Genomic DNA, 21,781 nt, shown 5'->3' with positions numbered 1-21,781 from the left:
TGGGTTCTGTGTAGAGAACCACATTATTATCCCATGCTACATATTGTCTCTCCAAAAGTTTATGTAACACCACGAAATATTCGTCCTAGGCCCCTTATTTGTTATGTCAAAATTCATATCTCGACGAGATAAAGCGATTTAGCGATGTGTGTCCGTCCATTAAAATTTGTAAACAAGCTTAAGGCAGCAATTATGGACCGATTGTAACGAATTATTTAAGGAGGTTGGGTTCGGGCCAGAATATAAATAATTAGTTTTTGGTGATGATCGTGAAATGTTCAGGGGATGAAATGGACAAAAAACAAAATTTTAACCAATTTTGTAGCGGCTCTGTAGGTCAAAATAATAACCCGCAACATTTTAAACAAAGTTTGAGTTTATGATGAAGAAAAAGCGTACAAACCAACGTGAAGATCAAATAATACTTAGCGGGTTAAATGGACTGAAATTTTGTGTGAAATTGGTAAAAATTTCAATAACGTAGCGGTTAAACAACGGAAGTAGTAGTACTACATAAGTGGGTTTCATTACATTTTAGTTTGTGTGAACTAAACTTTCCTTTCCTGCTACAAAAATGTCTTTGTCATGCTAGATAACTTTATGGTTTTGGTCATAAGTATTATACACTACATCTCTGATATTTGATAATTAAATTTTCACAATCATTGAAAAGAAGTTCCGTGGAGAGCGATTGTCCAGGGATAGTGGTATAGGGTATCTCATGGTCGGCTCCGTCCGACTATAGACTTTTCTTACTTGTTTTTTTTTTTAAATTATTTAATATCCGTGATCTTTGTACATTATTCTCATAGAAACAACATGTATGCGTCGATTTTTAACTATTTTTGAGGGCCAAATCAGCCGCTATAAGCGTGGATTTTTTAAAGTAATTTTTGAGGGCCAAATCAGCATCTGTAAGCGTGGATTTTTAAAGTAATTTTTGAGGGCCAAATCAGCATCTGTAAGCGTGGATTTTTTAACTAATTTTTGAGGGCAAAATCAAACTCTACAAGCGTGGATTTTTTAACTAATTTTTGAGGGCAAAATCAAACTCTACAAGCGTGGATTTTTTAACTAATTTTGAGGGCCGAATCACCATCTATAAGCGTGGATTTTTTAACTCATTTTTGAGGGCCACATCATCCTCGTGGATTTTTAACAATTGTTTGAAGGCTGTAAGCGTGGATTTTTAACAATTGTTTGAGGGCTGTAAGCGTGGATTTTTAACAATTGTTTGAAGGCTGTAAGCGTGGATTTTTAACAATTGTTTGAGGGCTGTAAGCGTGGATTTTTAACAATTGTTTGAGGGCTGTAAGCGTGGATTTTTAACAATTGTTTGAGGGCTGTAAGTATGGATGTTTTAACAAATTTGTGAGGACCACTTACTTACTTACTTACTTAGTTGGCCCATTACAGAACATTTGTTCCATAGACCGAACTAAGAAAAGATCTCCATTCCTCTCTGTTTTTCGCTTGACTTTTTGGAATACCGCGCCTTTCCATTTCTTCATCCACTTGTTTGCTCCATCGAAGCTTAGGCCTGCCGATTCTGCGTGCACCGCCATGTGGCATGTATTCATACGCCTTTTTAGTAGGTTCATCATCGCTCATTCTCATGATATGGCCTAGCCAACGCAATCGTTGCATCTCGATACGTTTAACTATATTCATGTCTTTGTATAGCTGATATAGCTCTTGGTTCATACGACGTCGATATTCACTGTCAACGCAAATCGGCCCGTAGATCTTTCGAAGAATTTTCCTCTCAAACACACCAAGCATTGCCTTATCTGCTTGCGCAAGTACCCATGCTTCGGAGCCATACATTAGCACGGGTAGTATCAGCGTTTTGTATAGTGTTATTTTTGTTTGACGAGATGTGTCTTTGTTTTTAAATTGCTTACTTAGACCATAGTAGCATCTGTTGGCAAATACAATTCTTCTTCTTATTTCACAACTGATGTTGTTTGTTGTGTTTATGGCAGTGCCGAGGTAGACGAAGTCTTCAACTATTTCAAAATTGTAGGTACCAACTTCCACAGTTGATCCGAGCTCTATGGACGCTTTGCGCGTCGACACCATCAATTTGGTCTTTTCGCCGTTTACCGCCAGACCCACTTTCGCAGATTCTGCTTCGACCTTCCTAAAGGTATCAGTTACTTCCTTTACTGATCGTCCCATGATGTGTATGTCATCAGCATAGGCAAGTAACATGTGGTTATTGGTGTAAATTGTGCCATTTCTTTTGATATTTGCATCTCGTATTACCTTTTCCAGCAAAATGTTGAATAGGTCACACGAAAGGCTGTCTCCTTGTCTGAAACCTCTTTTGGTACAAAATTCTTCGGAGAGGTTCTTTCCAATTTTAACTAAGGACCTAGTATCAGTTAAAGTCATCTTACAAAGCCGGATGAGCTTTGCGGGGATACCAAATTCAGACATTGCGTGGAATACCTTTGATCGGAGGGGACTGTCGAATGCTGCTTTATAATCGACAAAAAGGTGAAATATGTCGATCTGCATCTCTTGGGTCTTTTCTAGGATTTGCCGCAGGGTAAATATCTGGTCAATGGTCGACTTGCCAGGTCTAAAGCCACATTGGTATGGTCCAATTATTTCGTTGACCATTGGCTTTAGTCGTTCGCACAATATCCCTGACACTATCTTATAGGCAATAGGGAGAAGACTTATGCCCCTATAGTTTGAGCATACAGTCTTATCTCCTTTCTTGTGGACGGGACATAGGATGCTCAGGTTCCAATCGTCGGGTACGCGTTCTTCCTGCCAGATGGTGCTATCTAGCTGATGCATACACCTTATCAGCGCGTCGCCTCCGGTTTTAAACAGCTAGGCTGGTAAGCCATCGGCTCCTGCTGCTTTATTATTCTTCAGCCGGTTGATTGCTGTTTTTACCTCATCCATCTTCTGGGATTGGATCTGGGGTATCATCGTATTCGCTACTATTGGATACCAGCAGATTGGAGAAATGTTCCTTCCATGTCCTTAGCACGCTATCTGTATCTGTTACCAGATTACCTTGCTGGTCTCTACAGGAGGATGTGCCTGTACCAAAGCCATCTGTTTGATGTTTCACTCTTTGGTAGAATTTTCGGACTTCATTCTGTCTCCTGTACATCTCGATTTTTTCACACTCACGCTTTTCCATTTCTCTCTTTTTCTTGCGGAAAAGCCGTTTCTCTTCACTCCTTTTCTCCCGATATCTCTCTCGTGCGCTACGCGTTGCTACTGATTGTAAAGTAGCTCTATATGCCGCATTTTTCTCTTCGGTAGCAGCACGACACTCCTGGTCATACCATGAATTCCTTTGTGGAGGTCTCTGGAATCCAAGTATGGATTTTGCGGCTGTTTGCATGGGGTGGGCAATATGTTGCCATTGTGTTGTTATGTTATCGGGAGTGCTCGCGTTAAGCAATTGGGCTAGTTGAGTGGAATATGCTGTGGCTATCTGTTGTGTTTGCAGCCTATCGATGTCCAACTTCCGCGTTGAGTCTGTTCGTGCTTTATTTGCAACGTTTAGACGGGTACGTACCTTTGCTGCAAAAAGGTAGTGGTCCGAATCAATGTTTGCGCCTCGGAACGATCGTACATCCAACACGCTGGATGAATGTCTTCCATCTATTACAACATGATCAATTTGATTACTTGTTCTTTGATCTGGGGACAGCCAGGTGCCCTTATGAATATCGAGATGATTAAATCTGGTACTGCTAACCACCATGTTTTTTTGCAGTTGCAAAGTCTATCAGCCTCATACCATTGTCAGATGTTTCACTGTGGAGACTGAATTTCCCGACTGTTGGGCCAAAGATATTCTCCTTTCCAATTTTGGCATTAAAATCGCCTAGAATGATTTTAATGTCATGGGCAGGGCAACGGCCATATGTGTCTTCTAAGCGCTCGTAAAATATATCTTTGGTCTGTTCGTCCTTTTCTTCGGTGGGAGCATGAGCACAAATAAAGCTGATGTTGAAGAATTTAGCTTTTATTCGAATTGCAGCAAGTCTTTCATTCACTGGGGTGAAGCTGGACACCAGATGTTTTAGTCTCCGACTAACTACGAATCCGCAACCAAATTCATGCTTTACGTCATGGCAGCTATAATACAGTGCGTCACCTTTAGGTGTTGTTGTGACGCCTTTCCCAATCCATCGTATTTCCTGTATGGCAGTAATATCGGCCTTGTACTTTTCAAGTACGTCTGCCAATGCGAAGACTGCACCTTCTCTATAAAGAGTGCGAAAGAGTGCGACATTCGCAGATCATGGTCCTTAAAACGTTTGCGGGGTTCGTCAACTTTAGAGGGGTTTGTTTTTCTTTTCCTTCGTTTTTTTCATAGCAGGATGTTTTTTCTAGGGGAGTGTTACTAACCCGACGCCCAAACCCAAGTTTTTAACGTTCTTATGGGTGAACGCGCGGCACATGTTAGCAGGTGAGACCACGGAGAGGTCAGTGTCCACTTGAGATGAAAGGGAGACCAAGATAAATCCTGGGCTTTGCCATGTTAAAGCCGGTGAAGACCGTTGCTTGGTATCATTCATCCCCTACGTCACCACATCAGCCTCTATAAGCTCGGATTTTTTAAATAATTTTGAGAGCAGCCTCAATAAGCGTGGATTTTTAACAAACGTTTGAGGGCTGTAAGCGTGGATTTTTTAACAAATGTTTGAGGGCTGTAAGCGTGGATTTTTTAACAAATGTTTGAGGGCTGTAAGCGTGGATTTTTATACCCTACACCACTATGTGGAAAGGGTATTATAAGTTTGTTTTGGGAAAAATTCATGTAACACCGCGAAATATTCTTCGGAGACCCCCAATGTGGTATACCAATCTTCATATCTCGGCGAGATAAAGCGATTTTGAGATGTGTGTCCGTCCGTCCGTCCGTCCATTATAAATTGTAATCAAACTCCAGGCCGCAATTATGGACCGATCGTCACGAAATTTGGTATTGAGGTCGGTTTCACATCAGAATAGATCGCTATTTTAATTGGTGATGATCGTGAAATATTTAGCGGGTGAAATGGACCAAAAACATAATTTTTATACGATTTTGTAGCTGCTCTGTGAGTCGCAATAATAGTCCGATCGCCTCGAAATTTTAAATAATGTAAGAATATATGACAAAGAAGAAGCTTGCAATTTGAGATGGCGATCAGATAATATTTAAAGGGTTAAATGGACCGGAACTTTTGTGTGAAAATTGTGAAAATTTTTAATAAACAGCTTATATCTTTGTTCCTGAAAGACACATTCCCCACTCGTGAGTTATATTTGGAAGACGATATCTTGACCTTTGAATTGATGTCAAGTATGTTGATGTACGTCATCAGATAACAGAGTTACAACCTAATATATCCAGTTTGTTGTTTGTAGTGTAATCATAAACACGCTAGGGGACGCAATTATAGCTCAATAGTCACGACATTTTGCACGAGGTAAGAGTTTAGGTTGAAGAAAATGCCTATAATTTTGCATGATGATCTGATATTATTTAGCGGTTGACATAGACCATTACTTTTGTATAAAAAATATACACATTTTATTTTTGGTCCATATTTTCATTCGTGGTGGGTATATACCGGCAAAGTAGCCTACATATGGAAAAATAACTACTGATGGTTCCCCTGATGCAAATTGCAATAATGTAACTGCTAGATAACGCACCTACTGCCTGATATATAATGTGTTTTGTGTAGAGAACCACAATTTCCTCCCATGCTACAAATTGTCTCTATCATGACAGAGAAATTTTCAGTTCAGTTGTCAAATTGGATTTTTATACAAATATTGCAACATAGGATCGCCTCGCCACCTATTTTATACCTCAGGATTTAGGGTAAAGGGGATACAGACAAAATACGACCAAAGATGTGTCTCATCGAAATATTGGTTTTAGACCCAAGTATATTTGGGCGAAATTCGTTTCAGACAATTTGGAGTCTATTTAGCACTGTCCGTTCATCTGTCTCTCTTAAAGTCTAACTGGCTGGTGCGCACGATAACTCTCGAACATATCTACCGATTAGAACCAAATTTTATACAACGTAATATTTTGCCCAAACTTTGTTTAAGTTCGAATGTAGGCTATGTCGGTCCACACCTCCCCCAAAAAAGTTCAAAATTGTTTTCGAAAAATTGTGTGAACGATAACTGGCGAAGTGAGCAATCGATTTACTCCAAACTTTCCATATATTATTACTCCTTCCAGATATAGATCGGATAAGACTATATCGGTCTTTAGGGTATCTCCCGCACACAATTCGGAAAAGGGAAATTTAAGAATCCTCTCGAATTTGTTTCAGCTGATTTTCTGATTGGTCGAAACTTTACACATCGTATTATTTCATCCAGTCATCTATCAGGTTGGAAAACGGTCCGTCCTTCGAGTACCTCACACAAAATTTGGGAAAAGTGCAGTTTGAGGACCCGATTATTATTATTTTCTTTTTTTAAGAAGGTTCTTTTTAACGGTCCCTATTCTGGTCCCTTTCCCGGGGTAAGTCATACTTCCTGAGATAATAGTCCAGAATTTCCAAAAACTAAAATTACAAAACTGAAAAAATAATTCTCAAATATTTCCAAAACTCAGAATTTAGCTTACTAAAATATTACTAAGGGGTATTTTGCCACCGTAGGCAATTCGATGGGAATCGAACCCGGACATTCAGCGTGTAAGGCGGTTGTACATAGGTAATTCCTACAGGTTGTGGTGTAGGGTATCACATGGTCGGCCCCGTCCGACTATAGCCTTTGCTTACTTGTTTAACAAATGTTTGAGTGCTGTAAGCGTGGATTTTTTAACAAATGTTTGAGGGCTGTAAGCGTGGATTTTTTAACAAATGTTTGAGGGCTGTAAGCGTGGATTTTTTAACACATGTTTGAGTGCTGTAAGCGTGGATTTTATAACAATTGTTTGAGGGCTGTAAGCGTGGATTTTTTAACAAATGTTTTGAGGACCAAATCAGCCAATATTAGCGTGGATTTTTTAACTAATTTTTGAGGCCCAAATCAGCTAATATTAGCGTGGATTTTTTAACTAATTTTTGAGGCCCAAATCAGCTAATATTAGCGTGGATTTTTTAACTAATTGTTGAGGGCCAAATCAGCCTCTATAAGCGTGAATTTTGAAACAAATTTTTGATGGCCAAATCAGCCTCTATAAGCGTGGATTTTTTAACTAATTTTTGGGGTCCATATCAGCATCTATAAGAGTGGATTTTTTAACTAATTGTTGAGGGCCAAATCAGCCTCTATAAGCGTGAATTTTGAAACAAATTTTTGATGGCCAAATCAGCCTCTATAAGCGTGGATTTTTTAACTAATTTTTGGGGTCCATATCAGCATCTATAAGAGTGGATTTTTTAACTAATTTTTGGGGTCCATATCAGCATCTATAAGCGTGGATTTTTTAACTAATTTTTGGGGACCATATCAGCATCTATAAGCGTGGATTTTTTAACTAATTTTTGATGGCCAAATCAGCCTCTATAAGCGTGGATTTTTTAACTAATTTTTGGGGTCCATATCAGCATCTATAAGAGTGGATTTTTTAACTAATTTTTGGGGTCCATATCAGCATCTATAAGCGTGGATTTTTTAACTAATTTTTGGGGACCATATCAGCATCTATAAGCGTGGATTTTTTAACTAATTTTTGGGGTCCATATCAGCATCTATAAGCGTGGATTTTTTAACTAATTTTTGGGGACCATATCAGCATCTATAAGCGTGGATTTTTTAACTAATTTTTGAGGGCCATATCAGCATCTACAAGCGTAGATTTTTTAACTAATTTTTGGGGACAAAATCAGCATCTATAAGCGTGGATTTTTTAACTAATTTTTGAGGGCCATATCAGCATCTACAAGCGTAGATTTTTTAACTAATTTTTGGGGACAAAATCAGCATCTATAAGCGTGGATTTTTTAACTAATTTTTGAGGGATGAATCAGCCTCTATTAGAGTGGATTTTTAAACTAACTTCTGAGGGCCAAATCAGCATCTATAGGCGTGGATTTTTTAACTAATTTTTGAGGGCCAAATCAGCATCTATAGGCGTGGATTTTTTAACTAATTTTTGAGGGCCAAATCAGCATCTATAGGCGTGGATTTTTTAACTAATTTTTGAGGGCCAAATCAGCATCTATAGGCGTGGATTTTTTAACTAATTTTTGAGGGCCAAATCAGCATCTATAGGCGTGGATTTTTTAACTAATTTTTGAGGGCCAAATCAGCATCTATAGGCGTGGATTTTTTAACTAATTTTTGAGGGCCAAATCAGCATCTATAGGCGTGGATTTTTTAACTGACTTATGTAGTCAATCCCATCTATAGTGCGATTATGACCGTCAATGCCACAAAAACCATTAATTAGTCTTAATCAAGCTTAAGAATATCACCTAATAATAATATAAAATTTCACAGCTAATGAAGAAAAAAAAATCAAGAAGTGATTACCTCTATCACCACCAATATGATGATCATCATTATCATGATCAACTCTTTCACATTGCCTTTGGAGCTGTATTGCCTTCATCATCATCATCGTCATCAGCACCAGCATTAACGTTGTAGTCGTCATCCTCATTATGGAATACTTACAGATGGTGATGTCTCGTTTTTTTATATCTTTGGCCGGAATACAAAACTCGGTGACTGTGGCACTAAGTTAGTAGTGCTTTAAGTCAATGAACGCTAAACATACTTGGGAAGCAGCAAAAAAACCAAATAAGCCACAATATAGCGTCGTCAACACGCAAAGTTGTGGCGTCGGCGACGATGCCAACGATGAAAGTAACAGCAAAAATAGCCAACCAACCAAATGTTGGGAATTGTAATAGCAACTGAAATAAATGTTGGTTGTTACAGCAAAATGTTGCTTGCGTCGACGCCAGCAACAACGTTGGCTGCCACCAACAATGAAATGCAGTTGTAACAACTTTTCAGTTATTTATTTTTATCCCGAGTCTTTCACTCACTTCAGCTCTGTACGAGTTGGTTGTTGCAGCATGTGATTACGATTTTGGTTGAGAGCTGGGAAAAAGTAATGCAGAAAGAAGAAAATGACGTTAAGCCTAAGCCGAAGGAGATGTGAAAGAAAGCAATTCTGATGTGTTTTGTTGGTGTTGTTGGCTGTAATTCCTCCTTGCCACTAATTACCATTATTATTATTCATAAGGGGATTCTATACGACCCTCCTTTTAATTTTTAATAATTACCTGATAATGACTAAGTTTTGGAATAACCGAGGACTTCTCACATTGGAAGTTGGTACATTTATTACGTTTTACCATTTCGTATGATGTCGTTTGTTTCGTGTCTGAATTGAAATATCGCGATCCATAACTCTGCTTCATTATACCCTGAGCATTTATGCTAACTAGGGTATATACACTTTTATACGGGCAAAATGTGCATCATCGAAATAATGGTTTCAGGCCCCAAGTATGTTTTGACGAAATCCATTTCAGACAATTTGGAGTGGATTTAGCCATGTCCGTCCGTCTGTCTGTCAGGCTGGCTGGTGCACACGTTAACTCTCGAACGGATCAACCGACTCGGTCCAAAATTTAACTTTCTTAATATTTTGTCCAAACTTATTTTAAGTTCGAAGAAGAGTTATATCGGTTCACACCTTCCGGTATCTCGGAAAATGTGTGCGCATGATATATCTTGAAGGGAGTAACAGATTTGTTCCATACTATGCACGTGGTGAAATTTTTACAAGACTTAGATGAAGTTCCAATATGGACTCAATCGGTCCACTCCTTCGTGTACCTTCCACACAAAATTTCGGAAAAATTCAGTTTAGGGTCTGGTCTCGAATTCACTATTTCCTATACGACGGCCCAAGTTGCATCAGGGGTAAGTCCATACTTCCTGAGAAAATAGCCTAAGAGTTGCGAAAAACCCTGTGGCGCCATATGTAGGGGTTGGAGCGCAAGATAGCTCTCGAACGGATCTGCCGATTCGGTCCAAAATTTGACCTTCACAATATTTTGTCCAAACTTAGTTAAAGTTCGAAGATAAGCCATATCGGTCCACTTCTTCAGGTTACTCCCCCACACAAAAGTTCACAAAAGGTTCGGAACAATTATGAGCACGATAACTCTTAATGGTAGGGACACATTTGGTCCATACATTACCCATCCTAATATATCTACCAGATATAGGTTCGAATATAGACTAAATTTGTCTACTCCTTCGGGTACCTCCCACACAAAATTTCGGAAAAGCTCAGTATAGTGTGTGCTCTGGAATCACTTTGATTTTTGTTGAAGCAACTTGCATTCGCTGCCTCAATTACGACAGTAAAAGTTTTTATAGGGGCAAGTCCATACTTCTTGAGAAAACAGCCCGAAAGATGAAAAAACCCAATGGCACAATATGTATTGACCGTAGAACACATTAACTCTCGAACTGATCAACCGATTTGGTGCAAAATTTGGCTTTCGTCATATTTTGTCAAATTTAGTTAAAGTTCGAAGATGGCGAATACCGGTCTACAACTTCGGGTACTTTCCCCCAATATTTAAAAATGTCACTAAAATGGTGTGCACGATATCTTTTGAACGGGCTACCAATTTGGTCCAAACATTGGATCTCCTAATGTATTGTCAAAATTAAGTTTAACTTCTGAAAATCCCATATCGCTTCTCTCTTTACGATACCCCCCACAAAAGTTCAACATGTGTGTTTAAGTGCTGTTTTGGGTCGGTTCGAAGATCCTTTGGAAATTTATACCGATGCTGTTTGTTGTATTCCCCTTTACAGCGATATTTTGTTTTCCGTGGACAAATCCATGCTAACATTCTTCCTGGCATACTGGCCCAAAAGTTATACGATGACCCACTGAAATGACTAGAGGACGATATATCTATCGAAAAGATATGACTACCAATATAAGATTCAATTCTATACACAATTCACATAGGCTGAGGGTGCGTCATGTTTATTGTAAAATTTTATATTTTAGCCCACACGGTGCGCCTTAACTAAATTTAAATGATAGGTGAGAAATATCAAAAAACAAAAAAAAAAATCGCGGGAGGGATTTTAAAATAAATCGCGATTTAAGTTCACATTTTTAGGGGTTCTTTAGGTTTTCACGATTTTGCTTGAAAACCGCGAGACCTATGTAAATGGTAATGATATTTTCGTAGGTTTTACGGTTTTTGAGACATAGAACTTCAAATTAAGACAATGCCCAGACTGGATCGCCTCCTTATAAAACAATATCATGCTCAGTGCGCCTTAACTAACTTTTGATAAAAACCGCTTACACATGGGAAGATTTCGCGGGTTCTGAAACAGCAATGTTCGTAGATAAGAAAAATAAAAAAAACAGAAAAAATCGCCGGAGGGATTTTTAAATAAATCGCGATCAAAATTCAAAATTTTTGGGTTTTTTTAGGTTTTTACGGTTTTGCTTGGAAACCGCAAGTCGTATCGAAATGAGTCTAAGGAAAATGTTGTAGCTGTGAAAATTCTCTATAAGACTGAACTTTAAATTATTATTTTAAAGGTCATCTAATTTTCATATAATGTATGTCGAAACATATTACTTGGCATGTATAACCATATCCTACTGGCGGGTATTTTTACAAAAACATGGAAAGAGCAACAGCTTGTATTCATAACTAAAGGCAAAGGAGATCCAACAGCCCCATCTTCATACAGACCACTCTGCATGCTCAATACGGCTGGAAAACTTTATGAGAGGTTACTAAAACAAGAATACAAGACCTGGAAAATCCACCATTGGAACAATGAAGGAAGTTGTTGATGTTTTCTCCGCCGCACAGCAGTGAAACAACTGCAGTAGGCCTGTGGTTTCATTAGCCACTCTTGATGTAAAAAACGCATTCAACAGCCTAAGATGCAGAGATATTATACATGCAATGGAGGCATATTTTAATGTACCTGCATACCTCATGAAGATAATCAGGAGTTACTTAAGTGAAACCAGCGAGGGTACAAAAAATGTACAAATAACATCTGGCGCCGCACATGGTTCCATCCTAGGACCTGATCTTTGAAACATGTGCTATGATAAGATTCTCAAAAAAAGATATGCCCGAGAACACATTCCTAGTGGGGTACACATATGACATAGCCGCAGTCATCCAGGCCAGAAATACAGAGAAAGCACAACGCAGGCTCAGACAGGTAATGATACGAACAAGATCATGGTTGAAATCACACATATTGGAGTGGGCCATGTACAAAACCGAGGTGGTTCTACTGACAAGGCAGCATATTCCAGCAGTAGTCGACATGGAAATACATAACATAGTCATTCGCACACAGGAAGCTGTCACATCCCTGGGGATACGACTAGACAATAAAATGTCTTTTTCGTCGCAGATGAAATGTGCAACTGAAAAAGCTATGCATATCACAGCCCAACTCAGCAAATTGATGGCAAATGTCGGTGGGTCTCTCCCCAATAAGAGGAAATTACTGATAGAGGCATGCAACAGCATCCTCGTCTATGGATGCGAAATTCGGGAACGGAGTTTGTCAACTGTACAAAAAGCCAAGTTGCTATCAGTACAAAGAACAGCGGCATTGTGAGTTGCTTCTGCATATCGCACGGTATCAGGACTGCCTGTTCAAATAATAGCGGGAATTATACCCATTGACCTGGTGGCAGAAGACACTTGAAACTGTTTGAGGCAAAACTCTCGCAAAACTTATATCGAATGTAGAGCAATTGAAGGAAGAGACGCATGAAAAATGACAAAGGCGCTGGGATCAAGAAACCTAAGACAGATGGACTGCGAAGCTGATCCCAAATATAAAAAGATGGGTAAAGAGAAAACATGGATATGTAAACTATTACATCACGCAGATGCTATCTGGACATGGATATTTCTGGAAGTACTTGTTCAAAGGAGGAAAATGCAGTTCCCCATTATGCTTATACGAGGAAGAGGAAATAGTAGACGATGCAGATCACACGTTCTTTTCGTGCAGTCGATGGCTCGAACTCCGGGCAGAAGCAGCACGAGTAACAGGCGATAGCTCGGCAGAAAATGTTGTCGCAAAATGATAACAGATGAAGAACATTGGAACGCAATCGCAAGGTACTTCGAAGAACTTCTACGAAAGAAAAAAAGTGGATCTGGATAATGCTTTAGAATAAGCAAACGGCGGCGCTTGGACGCAAGAAAGAAGGAGAAAAAGGCCAGTGGCCTGGGAGCCACCTCGAGGTTAGGTTAGGTATTAGGATGCGCTGCTGCTGTGAGTAGCAGCCACTCCACTCGGAGACCTTGTGGTCCATTGTGATCATCCTGGGTATTGAGTAGTGTTGAAACTTGGTATGTAGTTGATGGTTGTAGGTGAAGTAAGTAGTTGCAGATCCGTGGTGGTGATGATTAATACTGGTGATGGAGTGAAAGATAAGCTAGGGAGATGGAGATTAGTTCTGGATAGGAGAAAGTAGATAGAAAGCGAAGAGACATGGAAGAAGTAGAAAAGGTAATAAGAGAGTGGAGGAGAGGAAAACAGATGATATTTAGAAGATAGATTAACTAATATGCTCAAGTTAGCCCGCCCCATTGCCATTTGAGGCCTCTGCAGTATGTTAGCAAGGCTGTGTGGTCGGAAGAGGAGAAGTGAGACAGGGATTCCGTCATGTGAACGCCAAAAAGCCTGTGCCTTTTGGCACTCAATCTGGGACACAGACAGAGAAGATGTTCAATTGTCTCCGTCTCCTCCACGTCTTCACACAGCCTACAGTAGTCACTGCTGCTGTTATCCCATTTGCAAGTCATAGATCTAATGTTGCAGTGACCAGTAATGATCCCAACAACAACTCTGCTCTCCGACTTGCACAACGAGAGAAGGGAAACAGTTCTACGCGCCGAGATTACCGGCCAGATTGACTTTGCAGCACTAGCCAAGTTCTTTTGGTTTTCTCAACGTAGAACCTGGTGAGTTTGTCTATGAAATGACAAAGCGGAGGTTTCACACCAACCTCCACTTGCATGTTGGTTGATTGTGATCCCCGCCTCGCCAGTTCATCCACAATCTCATTTCCCTCAACACCACAGTGACCAGGTACCCAAAATCTTGGGTACCTGACATACCACAGGTTTCCAAGATAGACCTACAATCTCGAACGATCCCAGACTTTATAGTGAAAGAACCTACTGCTTTTAGCGCTGTCTGGCTTTCTACATATATAGTGACTGCCCTGTTTGCTAAGTCCGTCCTTCCCACTAGTGCCTCTAGGGCCTTCTATATTGCAAAGACCTCTGCCTAGAAAACACTACAGTTGTCATTAAGTTTAAAAGAGTACCTAATGTTCAGTTCATCAGAGTACACACCAGCACCAGCGCCATCTTCCATCTTCGACCCATCAGTGAAGATAGATAGGCTATAGGATTGGTCTGCACTGAAACCATTCGTCCGTATCGGGTATTAAAACGTCAGGTATAGTGAAGTCAAGAATTGGTAAAATGTAATCGGTCTCACCCCCTCTGTTTCCAAGCACTAGCTGACTACTCAACCGCTGTAGAACGTTTGCATGGCCAAGCAATGAGCAACGCCACATGTCAAGTTCCCTAAGCCTCAAGGCCCACCTGAAGGCCTGATACTGTACCAAAATGTCCAGAGGTTGGATATTTAAAACAGCATTCAGCGCCGCCTGGGGTGTGCTTTTAATAGCTCCAGTAATAAGAATTGGCGCGGCACGTTGCACACTACTTAGCTTAGAAAGGTTTGATTTATTGCTGAGTTCGTGCCACCAAACAAGACAACCATAGGTCAGGATAGGACAAACCACAGTCATATACAGCCAGTGTATTACATATGGTTTGAGACCCCAGCTCTTACCTATGGTATTCTTGCAAGAATATAGTGCAATTAAACCTCTCTTTGTTCGCTCCTCGGTATTCCTCTTCCAACAAAGGTTGTGGTCGAGGACCACACCAAGATACTTTGCTTCCGTGGAGAGGCTTAATTGTACACCATCTAGAGTTGGTGGAACGAAAGCAGCAATCTTTCTCTGCCTGGTGAAAAGTACCAGCTCCGTCTTCGTCGGGTTCACACCAAGTCCATTATGGTGGGCCCAACGTGAGAGCTTCACTAGAGCACCTTGCATAAGTTCAGACAGCGTAGATAAGAATTTCCCGCTAATTAGAATGACTACGTCATCCGCATATGGAAACATCTTGGTTTTTAGCTTGTCGAACTCCGTAAGTATCCCGTTCAGCACCAGAAGCCACAGCAGGAGTGATAAAACTCCTCCCTGTGGCGTTCCTCTGGTGACCGACTTCTTTATAGAACTCTCTCCTAAGCTTGAATTGATTAGCCTACTATCAAGCATTCTATCGATCCAATTTATTAGAATTGAGGGGACACCTAGTGATTCTAGAGCAGAGTGAATTGAACCAAGTTTCACGTTATTAAACGCGCCTTCTATGTCTAAGGAAGCAGCTAAGGTGAAACTTGAATCATCCATATTCTTCTCTATACAACCCACAACCTCGTGTAGCGCAGTGTCTGTCGATTTTCCTTTTACGTAAGCATGTTGAGAGTTGCTTACAAGGTCATGATTTATATATGATCTGATTTCCAAATCTAGTAGCCTTTCTAACGTCTTTAGAAGAAAGAAGGAAAGACTTCTCGGTCTATAGTCTTTCGGCAGAGTGTGACTTGGTTTCCCAGCTTTGGGAATGTAGGTCACAGTTATGTACGATAGCAGAATGCCGGTATGTACGATAACAGAATGCATGCCCTAAAAATCCTCCTTAGCGTTGATATCAAAACATGCGTTGCGTTTTGAAGCATCGCTGGGATGATACCGTCAGGCCCGGGAGACTTGTAGGGCTTAAAAGTGCTGACCTCCCATGAAAATCTATGATTACTTGTTAAACCGTCGACAAGTTCACTCTCCGCTGTGGTGTAGCTTCTGCTCGCATCTCTCCTAGGTTGACACGAGCTAGCATCCTTGCAGCCTGGAAAGTGTGTGCTTGCCAACAGGTTTAGAGTCTCTAGAGCTGAGTTAGTCCAGGAGCCCTCATTCCTCTTGATGCTCCCAATGGTTTTCGGGTCCTTTGAGATCACCTTGCGGAATCTTGCCGCTGCGCTAACCCCTTCTATAGTCTCACTAAAGCTTATCCAAGAATTCCTCTTGGCCTACCTAACCTCACTCTTATACTTATTGAAAATATCTCTGTAGATATCCCAATTAGTACCTAGTTTGGTCCTACTAGCTTTGTTGTATGCCCGCCTACTGGTTTTCCTTAGATCGGCTAAATCCTTGTTCCACCAGACTGGCTGAGATCTCCTACCAGGATACGTTAATGGGCAGGTCTTCTCATAGCAATCCTTAAGAACCTTTGTGAGACCTTCTACCTGAATGTCAATTTCCCCTATTGTGCGAGGTTAGGAAATTTCACACAACCTGGAAGTGACAAGAGATTTAAAAGTTTCCCAGATGGTCCTTCTTGGATTCCTATGAGGCGGTTGCCGCTTACTTCTATAAGAGACATGAAAGTGTATCGCTCTGTGGTCCGAAAAGGAGCACTCTTCCGATACTTTCCAGTCTGTTATAGAAGTATCTTCCATATTTGTAAGGGTTAGGTCTATCACCTCCTCCCTTACCCTATTACGGAAAGTGGCAATATTGCCCATATTACATACTCGTAGATTATTAGCTAAAATAAAATCGAATACGGACTCACCCCTTGCGTTTGTATCACTGCTCCCCAAGTGAAAGTGATGAGCATTAGCGTCACAGCCCATTATCAAGTTTACACTGCTCATCGTCTACTCCACTAGCTTCCGCAGCAGTCTGCCGGGTGGGTCAGGATCTTCATACGGTATGTAGACAGAGGCTAGCACCAAGGCTCTTCCAGAGCCTACTTCTAGCCTCACTACTGTCGTATCCCCACCACTGTAATTGTAGAGTTGAATAAGGTTTAAACTTTTCTTAGCTACTATACAGGTTCTTACCTTCTCCCCGTTGTGTGCGGAGAATATAGAGTAACGCCCATCGTTTAGCCACTTCGAAGTAATACTAATGTGGTGCCGAGGTGGATGCAGCTCCCAGAGGTGATCAGCTGGGTTTTTAGTCGGTATAAAGATCGAGTCCGGCATGCCACGGTGAGTGACGACTGACCGTGAAGGCGCAAATGCATTTTCCAGCCTGAGCCGCAAAGAACATATTATTATTATTGTTATGTATTATTACTATTACTATTATTATTTTTATTATCATTGGGTTGAAAGTAGTTAAAAAACATCTTCTCCAAAAACTTTTGACATAGGTCCACGTTTTGGTATTGCAAAATTCGGTTAGGTCAGAATACTTTCTTGCGATAATAAAAATGTTTGTAATCAGATTCGATATTTTCTCCTCGGATTTATCGTACAATACACAAGAGAAGTGTCTGTAGTCTAACACGACATGATAAATTCGGATATCCCTTAAAATGTTCGTGAAATAATCCATTTTGCATCATTGAAACAACTGTGCTACTTCCATTGCGATATTCTCCATATGACCTAAAGAAGAAGGTTTGCGTGAGTAAAGAGTGTGTCATTTGTTTCGAGTCGAATCAAAGAAAAGATCAACACAACAAACGAACATCTGCTGCCACCATTCATTGCCACAGTTACAAAGTTGTAACAAATAAAAACGCTTTTAACATTTTCGTTTCTTATTCTTATAAAGTTTGAATTCTTTCATTCGTCTTTTTTTTGGCAAACCCCAGCAAAGTTCATTGAACTCTTTCACCAAGCCAAAACTCTATGGTTGGTAAGATTGGCATTTTGGTGATTTTGTCTCTCTCTGTTGTCAGTGTGTCCGTCCGTCCACTCCGGCTGACAGACTTTCACCCAACATCATTATCTTTAATGCTGTACCTATGACTTCTTTACTATGTTTGTTGGTCGGTCGGTTGGTTTTACTTGCTGACACTCGGTTTGCTTGGTTCGCATTGGAGATGTGAAAAAAAAATCTTAAAGAAATTAAAATTTGTGGTACTATTGAGGCTATGTCAGCGGCATCTGTGAGAACAAAAGCATCAGTAGTGGCGTTGAGCTACATTATGTTTTTTTTTTTTGTTTTCGAAAACTCCAGGAAGGAGTAATTAACCCAAAACATAAGGTATTTTGTTTCCCTCTCAGTATGATTTTGACGTTTTTTTTTTCATATGATTATTGTAAAGTTTCCCTTTGCTCTTTGTAATTATGTTGAGGTCTTAGCTTAATTTAGTGTTGCCACTAAAAAAGGAAAGCCATATTGGTGTTAAAGTTAAAAGTTATGAGCAAATAAATAAAAGGTTTTAATGATGCAAATGTCCTGTAAATCACAGGGCATGACATGAAGAAACTTATTTTATTATTTGGCAAAAAGGGTTCATTGAAATACAAAGCTCTGAATACAGCTTACTTTTACGTTATGTACCTACTAAGGTGCCTCAAGCAGAACGCGGCAGGATAGACTGACATGAGCCTTGGCCTTAGCGTTGCTTTTGGGTGAACATTTTTTATCAGAACGTATCCCTAGTTGTACATGCCAAATAAAGCAAAAGCAAGAAACTACCAATATCTTTAAGCAGTTCTTTCTCTCATCTGAAAGAGCACATTTTGGATTTTTTTTTTTTGAAAAATATTGCATAGTCTTGTGGTAAATGGCTACCTGTAAAGCCCTTTTTTGTAAAAGCATTTTGCGGTGCCAACGATATCTCGAAAACGGATGGGCCGATCTTCGTATATTTTTGTGGGCGTTTTAAGAACCTAATGATCTTGTCTTTTAGCGGAACTGGATTTTAAACACTTGTTTAAAAAAATTATGAACTGTCAAAGTCAAAATTTCGATTTTAACCAAAAAATTTACCAATTTTATTTAAAAAATCGACCAAAAATGTTTTTAAAAAAAATTGGTCTCGCTTAAGTACTAGCTTTTTATGTTAATAAGCCCACCAACCATATGAAGATCGATCAAATCGTTTTCGAGCTATCGTTGGCACCGACTTCAAAATTGTCATTTCATTCATACCTCAGCAATTTTGCTCTGATCGAATAGAAATTTTGTGGCATACTCTAATTCAAAATAAGCCAATAAAATGTTTTCGATTTTTTTAAAGTGATAAGTTAGAGTAGAGAGTAATGCCAATCAAGATAGGTGAGTTCAAGTCAATATTTGTCAAATACATATTTCATAGTTGCCCCCTTTGAATATAATATTGAGTTTAATCGTTTTGGTTATACCATTTCGAAAAAAATTAAATTTGCATACAACTAAAATAAAATAAATAATTTAAGCCCTTAATAATGTTAATGTTATTTGCAAAATATTTTATTTATTTATGTTTAAAATTTATTAGATTTGAGTTGTTAATTTGCATAACATAAAGAAATTTACTAAATTACAAAAGCTGGATGGCAGTTGTTGTCGATCAAATAGGCCTGAATTATTTTGACTTTCTTATGAATAATACATGGGATTCAGTTTCAGTTTGAATAGAAGTCAATTCAATGCATTCATTATATCGGGATATATGCAAATGTGAAAAACACATAACAATATGTAAAATTAATGAGGTATACTCGTATATTCAATTAATTGGAATTTCCAATTTATGAATATTCACCTTTTTTAAGACTGCATAAAAAGGATGTGGCAAAATTTTAATTTGCAAGACATCTTTAACAAATTAATCTATTATACAAAAAGACGAACATAACAGTCCTATGTGTATTTCAAAATTGGGTTATGATACTCTAATAATATACATAATTTTTTAGATTCCTCGGCGAAGAAATAAAAATGTAAAGTTGTTAACATTATCGAGCAGATATAGATAACCTCTGATGTTACGATAACATAACTAATAAATATTATCTTTTTTCAATATTTTGTTCGTAATGTTGTCCCTCAACATTCAGAAATTTTGGCTCAAAAGTTTGTAATACATCGAAATAATAGTTTGCTTATACATATGTATACTAGCAAAGTTCTCGCTACTTCGTATGCGGAAATGGAATAAAATAGAAATAAACACTATTTATGGCGAATTCAAATTCGTTCGAACTACTACGAAGCTTCTGTTTTCTAAATTCTAATATTTAATTGTATATTTGTTTTCAATCAAACAAAAAATTCTCCTTTAATAGGTGTGGTGTCACCTGGGCTTTAACATCCGTTAAAGGTAACGAGCTAACATGTGCCGCGCGCTCACCCATAAGAACGTTGAAAACTTGGGTTTGGGCGTCGGGTTAGTAACCCTCCTCTAAAAAAGCAGCCTACCATGAAAAAAGGAAAGAAAAGAAAAACAACCCCTCTAAAGCTAACGAACCGCGCAAACGTTTAAAGTACCATGAAGGTGCAATTTACGCATTGGCAGACGTACTTGAAAAGTACAAGGCCGATACTACTGCCATACAGGAAATACGATGGATTGGGAAAGGCGTCACAACAACACCTAAAGGTGACGCACTGTATTATAGCTGCCATGACGTAAAGCATGAGTTTGGTTGCGGATTCGTAGTTAGTCGGAGACTAAAACATCTGGTATCCAGCTTCACCCCAGTGAATGAAAGACTTGCTGCAATTCGAATAAAAGCTAAATTCTTCAACATCAGTTTTATTTGCGCTCATGCCCCCACTGAAGAAAAGGACGAACAGACCAAAGATATATTTTACGAGCGCCTAGAAGAAACATATGACCGTTGCCCTGCCCATGACATTAAAATCATTCTAGGCGATTTTAATGCCAAAATTGCAAAGGAGAATATCTTTGGCCCAACATTCGGCAAATTTAGTCTCCACAGTGAAACTTCTGACAATGGTATGAGGCTGATAGACTTTGCAACTGAAAAAAAAACATGGTAATTAGCAGTACCAGATTTAAGCATCTTGATATTCATATGGGCACCTGGCTGTCTTCAGATCAAAGAACAAGTAATCAAATTGATCATGTGATAGATGGAAGACATTCATCAAGCTTGTTGGATGTACGATCGTTCCGAGGAGCAGACATAGATTCGGACCACTACCTTGTTGCAGCAAAGGTACGTACCCGTCTAAACAGATAGCCACAGCATATTCCACTCAACTAACCCAATTGCTTAATAAAAACACTCCTCGTCCCGAAAACACATCAGCACAATGGCAAAATATTGCCCAATCCATGCAATCAGCCACAAAATCCTTACTTGGATACCAGAGACCTCCACCAAGGAATCCATGGTATGACCAGGAGTGTCTTGCTGCTACCGGAGAGAAAAATGCGGCATATATGGCTACTCTACAATCAGTAGCAACGAAAAGCGCACGAGAGAGGTATCGCTAGAAAAGGAGAGAAGAGAAACGTCTTTTCCGCAGGAAAAAGAAAGAAATGGAAAGGCGGGAGTGTGAAAAAATTGAGATGTACAGGAGCCAGAATGAAGTAGTACAGACACATCCTCCGGTAGAGACATGCAAGGTAATTTGGTAACTGATACAGATAGTGTGCTCAGGATATGGAAAGAATATTTTTCCAAACTGTTGGTATCCGATAGTAGCGAAGACGGCGAAGATACCACAGGTCCAATCCCAGAAGATGGCATTGAATGTATACCACCCAGTCAAGATGAGGTAAAGGCAGCAATAAACCGGCTGAAGAATAATAAGGCATCAGGAGCCCATGGCTTACCAGCCGAGCTGTTCAAAACCGGAGGCGACACGCTGATAAGGTGTATTCATCAGCTAGTTAACACCATCTGGCAGGAAGAAATCGTACCCGACGATTGGAACCTGAGC

Source organism: Musca autumnalis, unplaced genomic scaffold, assembly GCF_047663935.1.
Source record: "Musca autumnalis isolate F117 unplaced genomic scaffold, ASM4766393v1 scaffold_3, whole genome shotgun sequence".
In the NCBI taxonomy this organism is placed as follows: Eukaryota; Metazoa; Arthropoda; class Insecta; order Diptera; family Muscidae; genus Musca; species Musca autumnalis.
This window is presented reverse-complemented; position numbering follows the sequence as displayed.